Genomic DNA, 8,992 nt, shown 5'->3' with positions numbered 1-8,992 from the left:
AGACACCTGAAACCCCACCTCTTTAAGGAATACCTAGGATAGGTTAAAGTAATCCTTCTCCCCCTCCCCCCTTAAAAGACCTAGATGCACTATTGTAAAGTGGCTGTTCCACTGGATGTCATAAGGTGAAAGCACCAATTTGTAAGTCGCTCTGGATAAGAGCGTCTGCTAAATGACTTAAATGTAAATGTAAAATGTAAATGTAAGGACAGAGTAATGCACATTTACTTAGATCATCTGTAGCACTAAAGCAAAAACTTCCTGACCATGTCCCTTCTCACCGATCATTGGTCGAATGGGGAGGGCTGTGCCCTTGATCATTATCCAATCTGTTTGGCGTAGAATTAGCTTTTGGAGTGAGATTGAAGATCGAACTCAGTAAACATATTTTAATTGGTGTGTCTTATTTATTTAATTATTCATTTAGGCCCTTTATTTAGCCAAGTAGGTTATGAAGAACATATTCAGCTACATAGCGACCTGGCAAGAGGGTGCAGTGAAACAGGGCAGCAACAGCAGACATGTAATAGTTGCACTTTGTGATTGACCACCCACACTGTACAGTATGTGGGAAAAACATGTTGGACTTGTGTGACTCAGTTGCCCAGTTCAGGAAACTTTGTTCTATCCCTCCTCTGTACTCTACTATTCTGTACAGTTCTAGAATGTTCTGTTCTGGACTGTTCTGTCCTATTCTGTTCTGGACTGTTCTATTCTGTACTATTCTGTACTGGTCTGTAATCTTCATCATACAAATCTGGGAGATATGCATGAACATATCCTACATTACACAAATGTGTCTAATAATACACAACTGAACAAACTGGTCAAACAGACTCATACAACTGAATCATGCTCCTCAAGAAACACATATGGTCTACTGTTTCCCTGCTATTCATGTTTTTATTTCAAGATAATTTGTTGACATAAAACAATACAGTATTTCAAACTGTTCCAGATGTGCCTGAAGTCTGACGTCAGAGTCATTTGAGTCGACTGCACCACTGGGTGCCACTATAATTTGACATGTGTTTCTGCCCTACTGGGTTTCCTGTGGTGAAACACTAGGGCTCTTTTCTTCATTCATAATGGAAAGGTTCTGTGTGCTGTCTGAGGTGAACCTAAAGAGAGTAGGGACCCACAGCTGCGACAGTCTCCTCACCAAGGGACTTTGAAGACGCAGAGGGAAGCAATGAATTATATTTACTGTTGGTGTAAGATGTGGTAAATCAAATCAAATCCAATTTTATTTGTCACATACACATGGTTAGCAGATTTAATGCGAGTGTAGCGAAATGCTTGTGCTTCTATTTCCGACAATGCAGTAATAACCAACGAGTAATCTAACCTAACAATTTCACAACAACTACCTTATACACACAAGTGTAAGGGGAGAAATAATATGTACATAAAAATATATGAATGAGTGATGATACAGAACGGCATAGGCAAGATGCAGTAGAGTACAGTATATACATATGAGATGAGTAATGTAGGGTATATAAACATATAAAAGTGGCATTATTTAAAGTGGCTAGTGATACATGTATTACATAAAGATGGCAAGATGCAGTAGATGGTATCGAGTACAGTATATACATATGAGATGAGTAATGTAGGGTATGTAAACATTATATTAAGTGGCATTGTTTAAAGTGGCTAGTGATACATTTTTTACATAGGTTTTTCCATTATTAAAGTGGCTGGAGTCAGTATGTTGGCAGTATGTTGAATCTGTGTATTTTCCAATGCAGATAGCTCTATTGAAATGTAACAGGACAAGCTATACTGCTTGCTGATTGGTTTTGATTGGGGACTGGTTGAGTCAAAGGGCACTCCTCCGTTCAGGTGTTGATGAAGAGAGTGAGAGAGTGGGTCAAAGATGGATATGTTATCCCCACATCATTTCAACGTGGTGAATTGGATAAAAGTTGATCAATGAGATTACAACCTATTTTCGCAGATTCAACAAGATAGCCCAAAATTTGATGAATTCCCAATGCGTTATCACTATGATTTTAACCATCTAAAAGCACATGTAAATTCCAATGTAAAATCGATGTCAGATTTTTGGTTTAGTTGTCACCTAAATGTGTTATCACTGTGCTTTCAACCATTTAAAAGCACAACAGTTCAAATGGGAATTCAATGTCAGATATTTTATACAGCAACTTAAGGGTGCTACACATAGGATTTTCTATTTAATATTTGCATTGTAACATCAGAAAATGTCTGTAATAGTGGAATGATAGTGTTTCAAAGGGAAATTTGTTTTGAATGCAGCCTAGTGCTTGGTGAATTGCAACAGCACTAGGCTGCATTCAAAACAAATCTCCCCTCACCTCATCCCATGGTGGAGACTCGCGCTTGAGCCTTTTACTTTCAGTTTTGGTCCACCAGCTTCAAACAGCTGTAAAAAAAATAATAATAATGTTTTATTGAAAATATATTTCACAGTGTCTGTTACTTGAACTCTGTGAGGCATTTATTTGGGCTGCAATTTCTGAGGCTGGTAACTCTAATGAACTTATCCTCAGCAGCAGAGGTAATTCTGAGTCTTCCGTTCCTGTGGCGGTCCTCATGAGAGCCAGTTTCATCATAGCGCTTGATGGTTTTTACAACTGCACTTGAAGAAACTTTCAAAGTTCTTGAAATGTTTCGCATTGACTGACCTTCTTGTCTTAAAGTAATGGTGGACTGTCGTTTCTGTTTGTTTATTTGAGCTGTTCTTGCCGTAATATGGACTTGGTCTTTTACCAAATAGGGCCATGTTCTGTATACCACCTCTACCTTGTCACAACACAACTGATTGGCTAAAACACATTAAGAAGGAAAGAAATATCACAAATGAACTTTTAACAACACACACCTGTTAATTACACCATACCCAATCCGGACTCGACGCGTGCGCGAGCGTTGCAAAATAAATGTACACATACATGTTATTCAAGCATTGCACCCATCAGGGGTCTACATTGCCAAGCACTAAAATAGAAGTGGATTCTATTTGTGGCGCACAATGCGCTGCAAGTCCTGCCTCTCCCATCTCCTCATTGGCTTTAGAAGCATATACCCACTTGCCATCTCCTCATTGGTTATACCCACGTGGGTGATTGAAAGATGAACTGAGCTCGGTTATGGTAATACACCTTATTATGAAAGTTAGTTGCCAATCGCCATAGAAAGTCCAAAGAAGAAAAAGCCTGGAAGGAGGAGAGATGACTACAAACTATTCTGTTGACCATTTTATGTGGATTAATTGTCGGAGTAAGAGGACCTTGTGCATTTCAGGTAAAATAACAACTCAATGTGTATTTCCCAGGACAAATTAGCTAGCAACAGCAAGCTATCTATCTAAATAGGACAGATTAGCTAGCAACTGCAAGCTAGCTATCTAAATAGGACAGATTAGCTAGCAACTGCAAGCTATCTATCTAAATAGGACAGATTAGCTAGCAACTGCAAGCTAGCTAAATTGCCATAAATGTTGAATATTTTTTGACCTGTCCCCAAATTAATATAATTGGTTCAGAGTTGGTTTTGATATTTCAACCTGCGTGTTGTGATCGCGTTTGGTGTGGGGGGACAAAATCAATTTGCGCACGATGGTGCTCACGGACGCACGTGCACGTCCGGTTTGGACATGGTGCTAATTGAAATGCATTCCAGGTGACTACCACATGAAGCCAGTTGAGAGAATGCCAAGAATGTGCAAAGCTGTCATCAAGGCAAAGGGTGGCTACTTTGAAGAATCTAAAATCTAAAATATATTTAGATTTATTTAACACTTTTTTGGTTACTACATGTTTCCATATGTGTTATTTCATATTTTTGATATCTTCACTATTATTCTACAATCTATAAAATAGTTTTAAAAAATAAAGAAAAACCCTTGAAACAGTAGGTGTGTCCCAACCTTTGACTGGAGGTGTATGTATTTTTGCAGGATTTGTGGAAGAGGAAAATGTGATTTATTATCTTATATGGCCTGAAGAAGGGACATGTCATCCTGTTCCTCTTAGTCTCTGTAAGATTGCTCTATCGCACTGTTTCAAGTTGCCCTTTTCAGTTTTTGTAGTCTGTTTTATAACTTATCATATGAAATGGGTGACGCAGTACACAATTGGATGACATAGTACACAAAAAATGGGGGCCCATTATGGATTGTAAGCACCACTTTCAAAACGAATGGCTAAAAATATAAATAAGTTCTTGGAGCATCATTTTAATGGTGGGGCAGCATGATCTGATATTATTGAATATCTAATCTGAAGCCCATGCCGTATCTGTGGGTTGTTTAAATGTTTAAAAAAATAAAAAATAATGAGGTGAATTATGATGAATCTGCATTGGTCTTTTAGCTGAATAATGTTATGCCTAGTTATTTTTTATCTAGTCTAGACTGCATGATTTTTTTCAAATTGGTAGGGCTATTTGTCCATAAAAATACTCATATCAGTTATATTCACCTACCTTTTAAATGCGAATATGCCTCTTATAGACATATCAAGTGTAGTTTATTGTTATTTCATATTGATCATCTGGGTAAGTGCTTCTTTCGTCCATCAGCCTACTTAAAAAAATATAATTCAGACTGTAAAAAAAGGAAGGGACTGGGTTTCACTAAGCCTATATAGCCTGCCTTATGCTAAATCAGAAAAAAAGATGGCTGACTTGGTGGGGAAGAATTCAAAGCACATCTTCTCCTGTTTGGCAGTTCTGTCACGCCCTGACCTTAGTTATCTATGTTTTATGTTTTATTTTTGTCAGGTCCGGGTGTGACGAGGGTGGGTATGTGTGTTTTTGTCCTGTCTAGGGTTTTTGTATGTCTAGGTAATGTAGGTCTATGGTGGCCTGAATTGGTTCCCAATCAGAGGCAGCTGTTTATCGTTGTCTCTGATTGGGGATCCTATTTAGGTTGCCATTTTCCATTTTGGTTTTGTGGGTTATTGTCTATGTGTAGTTGCATGTCAGCACCCGGTCTATATAATGTCACGGTTGTGTTTTAGTTTGGTTTGGTTAGTGTTCTTTCTTTATTAAAAGAAGAATGTACTCATATCACGCTGTGCCTTGGTCTCCTCGTTATGATGACCGTGACAGAATAACCCACCAAACCAGGACCAAGCAGCGTGTGAATGAGGAGTGGACATCCTGGGACTGGGGGAAAGATGAGTGGAGGACATCCTGGACCTGGGAGGAGGTAATGGCAGGGGACAAGACCCTGCCATGGAAGCAGGTGGAGATGGAACAGGAGGAAAGGTGATGGTATGAGGAGTCAAGGCAACCACAGGAACCCCAAGATAATTTTGGGAGTTTTGGGGGGCACATGGAGCAGTCGGCGGAGCCGAGGAGTAAACCAGAGCCAGTCAGGGAGAAGGAGGATTCGGAGGAGAGAGAAATGGGGGAGTTGTTGAGTTGGTGTAGGATGCACGGAAACCTTGAATTACTTATTTACAGGTTTTTTTTGCATTCATTTAGGTCATTTGTATACTTATTTTGTTTAAGATGCTTAATATATTTTCAAACTTAGGGCTATATTTAGGATTTGTACAGTTCTGTAGGCAAAATACATATTCTAATAGGCCTTTTCATTTTTAGCATAAGCCAATTTTAATGAGTTTAAGTGTTATAAAGAATGATTAAATATTATAAATATTCATTTGTTTTATCTGATTGTAAATTTAGTATTTTTAAAGTTCGATAGGCAAGACATAATAGGCTTATTAGTTTACAAGTTGAACGTGATCAAAATAACGTTTACTGCAACTTTAATTGACAGTAGCCTATGTGTAGGCCTGTATTATTGGCTGTTTGGTTTGCAAAGAGGGATTTTCCCGTCCGACATTCTATTTTTCCTATACTTTGGTCATGTAAAGCAGAAACGTACCAGGTTTGTTTCAATTTCATATTCAATTAGTCTATCTTCTAATTGTTTGTTCTCTCTCTAGTCAACTTTCTGAGATCGAACTCCGTCAAGCCTGTACAGTGCCTTCAGAAAGTATTCACACCCCTTGACTTTTTCCACATTTTGTTATGTTACAGCCTGCATTTAAAATGGATTACATTTAGATTTTGTGTCATTGGCTTACATAATTTATTCCTGAACTTATTTTGGCTTGCATAACAAAGGGGTTGAATACTTAAGATATTTCAGCTTTTAATTTTTAATTCATTTGTAGAAATGTCTTAAAACATAATTCCACTTTGACATTATGGGGTATTGTATCTACATTGGTCTCTTGCATTATGTTAATAGTCTAACTATTGCATATGTATTCAAATGTATTTTGCTATGGCAAATAGGGAATGGGCAATAGAAGATGGAATCTTAAAATCGCCCAAACCTACTGTCAGTATGGATCACACAGTGGCACAAAGGTCTCTGGTAGTGGTGGTAAACTAAGGGAACATTTGGAAATCACTTTGACTTATAATAATAATAATAATAATTAGAAAAATCTCAAAGTATGTGGTATATAGTATGTTAGTATGGGTATTCAAACACATCCAAGTATTGTTCTGGACCATCCTGTTCTGTCTTCTGTCCTGTTCTGTCCCATTCTGTTCTCATCTGTCCTGTTCTCCTCTGTTCTGTCCTGTTCTCATCTATCCTGTTCTCATCTGTCCTGTCCTGTTCTGTTCTCCTCTGTTCTGTCATGTTCTCATCTGTCCTGTTGTCATGATGTGGCCCTTTCTGGGTACAGATCATGGCCTCTTTCTCTCTGTCTCTGCCTGTCTCTCTGTCTCTGTCTTTCTCTCTCTGTCTCTGTGTGTTATCTCAGGTCGTAAATTCCTGGAAGGAGACTCTCTCCCCATGGCCATGCAGAATGAGAGTACAAAGGATTTCACATGGCGAACTCTTAAATCCCCCGAATGGGAATTTGATACAAAATGTCCACTTGTGATAAGGTGGGAATGGTATGTGGACACTTAAGGGGCGGGTATGATGAGTGTGTTCATTTGGTGACCTCAGAGAGGACAGGAAACACACATAACTATATCTCTGAATGTGTACATTTCTCAATTATGGGGTTTGCATCTAATTCATGTATAAAAGGAATGAGTAAAGATTAAACTATTTTTGAAATGATGTAATGTGATGTTAAGCCTCTAATGTGAGATAATTGTATTCCCTTTAATGTTTAACTAAGTCATTGGCCCGCCCCCGTGAGCGCAGACATGATCTGGCATCATAGAAGCTCCTTTTCTATTGTTATGAATAAAAAACTCTCCTGAGAAAATCCTCTTCAGACCACGCGTACCTCGCTGGACACCGAGGGGGCACAGGTTTGAGTTTAAACTAAGCAAACCCACAGGGTGAGCTGTGATTGCGAATAGTTATTGAATTCCTAACCACACCACGTGGAACACTGGCTACACGGCTGGAAATGGTTAGACTCTGAGATTATCGATCCCTACAGAATAAGAGAAATTCTTAGATACTAATTGCTAGTCTGCAGCTAGAAATTATGTCAACCTGGGATACGATTCCAACAGAGATCACGACGACACACTGGGCGTAAATATATAATGATTGCAATTATTTCCGAATGAGTGAGCATTCATGTGCAAAGGATTAGCAATTAAATTAGGATATCTATCAAATGTGTAGTGATTCCTTTTGTAATTCCCGCCCTTCTCAGTCCACACCCACTTCCCTTTGTCCACCAAGCCGTCATATCGGCTTAGCCCACTAGGGAACATCCCCTGTCATTTCCTTGTAACCATATCTACGGTTTGTTTGTTTATGCATTTATTTAGTTAGTTAGTAAATAAATTATTAAGATAATTGGGGTATGGATGATACATAGTAAAGGCTGGGTTTGTGCAGATAACCAACAATTTACGGAGTTTGGAATGAGACTAACGTGAGGTACAAAACACCTGTTTTTATAGGTTATTATTGTGTATTTACCATGTTACCATTTAACTCTTAAATAATGAATAATGTTAATAATTACATAACTGGTCATTTCTTTACCCTAAAATAAAGTGCTACCATAACGTCTTAATAATAAACAATTAAGCAGTTTGATCAACATTTCTCACTTGTGGTTCAAGAAAAATGTGGTTCATGATATTATTATTCATATGGATGAGTAAAATGTTTTTGTACCCTAATTAAACATGATGCACAGGTATCAGTCGAGAGTTTCAACTTTCAGATCTTTATTGAACACAAACACACACACACACACACAAACTCCTGTTAGAGTATCAAACACATAGTTATATACATGCACAATGTTGAATGAATGTTAAAGCTCTTTCGAGATGTCAATCTTCCTATCTACCATGATTTGACTTTCGTTTCCCTTTGAATAGTCATGTCTAGGAAAGTGTTGACATAGAAACCGGGAGGGGATGTGTTTTGCATTGTGCATTTCTCTTCTCAATCACCTTCAGGTATTTCCCCCCTCTAACATTTAATACATGTATCAGGAGCACAGCTAAAGCAGAGCCAAGCCCTGTGTGGAAAGGTACAAGCGTGTGGGGTGGTCTGATGCGACGGAGGCTATCTAGGGCTCATTCCTCGGCGGGTAGGACTTTGTCGAGGTAAACCTTGATGGAGTTGATGGTCTCGTCCAGGTAGGTGCCGACATGGGGGCGCACATAGTGTCCATACAGACCCAGGCCGGCCATACGGGCCTTGTACACCAAGGGTGCTGCTTCCTGGGCCAGACCACTGGACAACACACACATAGAGACAGGAGATGTCAGTGATGTTATAGGTTAACATCCTATGTGTCTGGGTTAAAATACATGTGTTTTTGAGTGTTTTTGTAATTACATTTTTATATCTGTGTATTGGAGTATTCTGAAATGGTTGAATGGTTATTTGAGATCTAAAACAAGTAGCCTTCCAAATTGTATTTGAAAGCATTTCAAATACCTGGGTTAAATGCATGGGATCTGAGCCAGTGTATTTAAGTTTTTCAAATACTTTCCAAGTGTATTTCCAACTATTTGATTTTTCAAATAAAGATGATCT

The sequence above is a fragment of the Oncorhynchus nerka genome, linkage group LG3 (assembly GCF_034236695.1).
Source record: "Oncorhynchus nerka isolate Pitt River linkage group LG3, Oner_Uvic_2.0, whole genome shotgun sequence".
In the NCBI taxonomy this organism is placed as follows: domain Eukaryota; kingdom Metazoa; phylum Chordata; class Actinopteri; order Salmoniformes; family Salmonidae; genus Oncorhynchus; species Oncorhynchus nerka.
The sequence above is the reverse complement of the archived record's forward strand: the minus strand, read 5'-3'. Positions refer to the sequence as shown.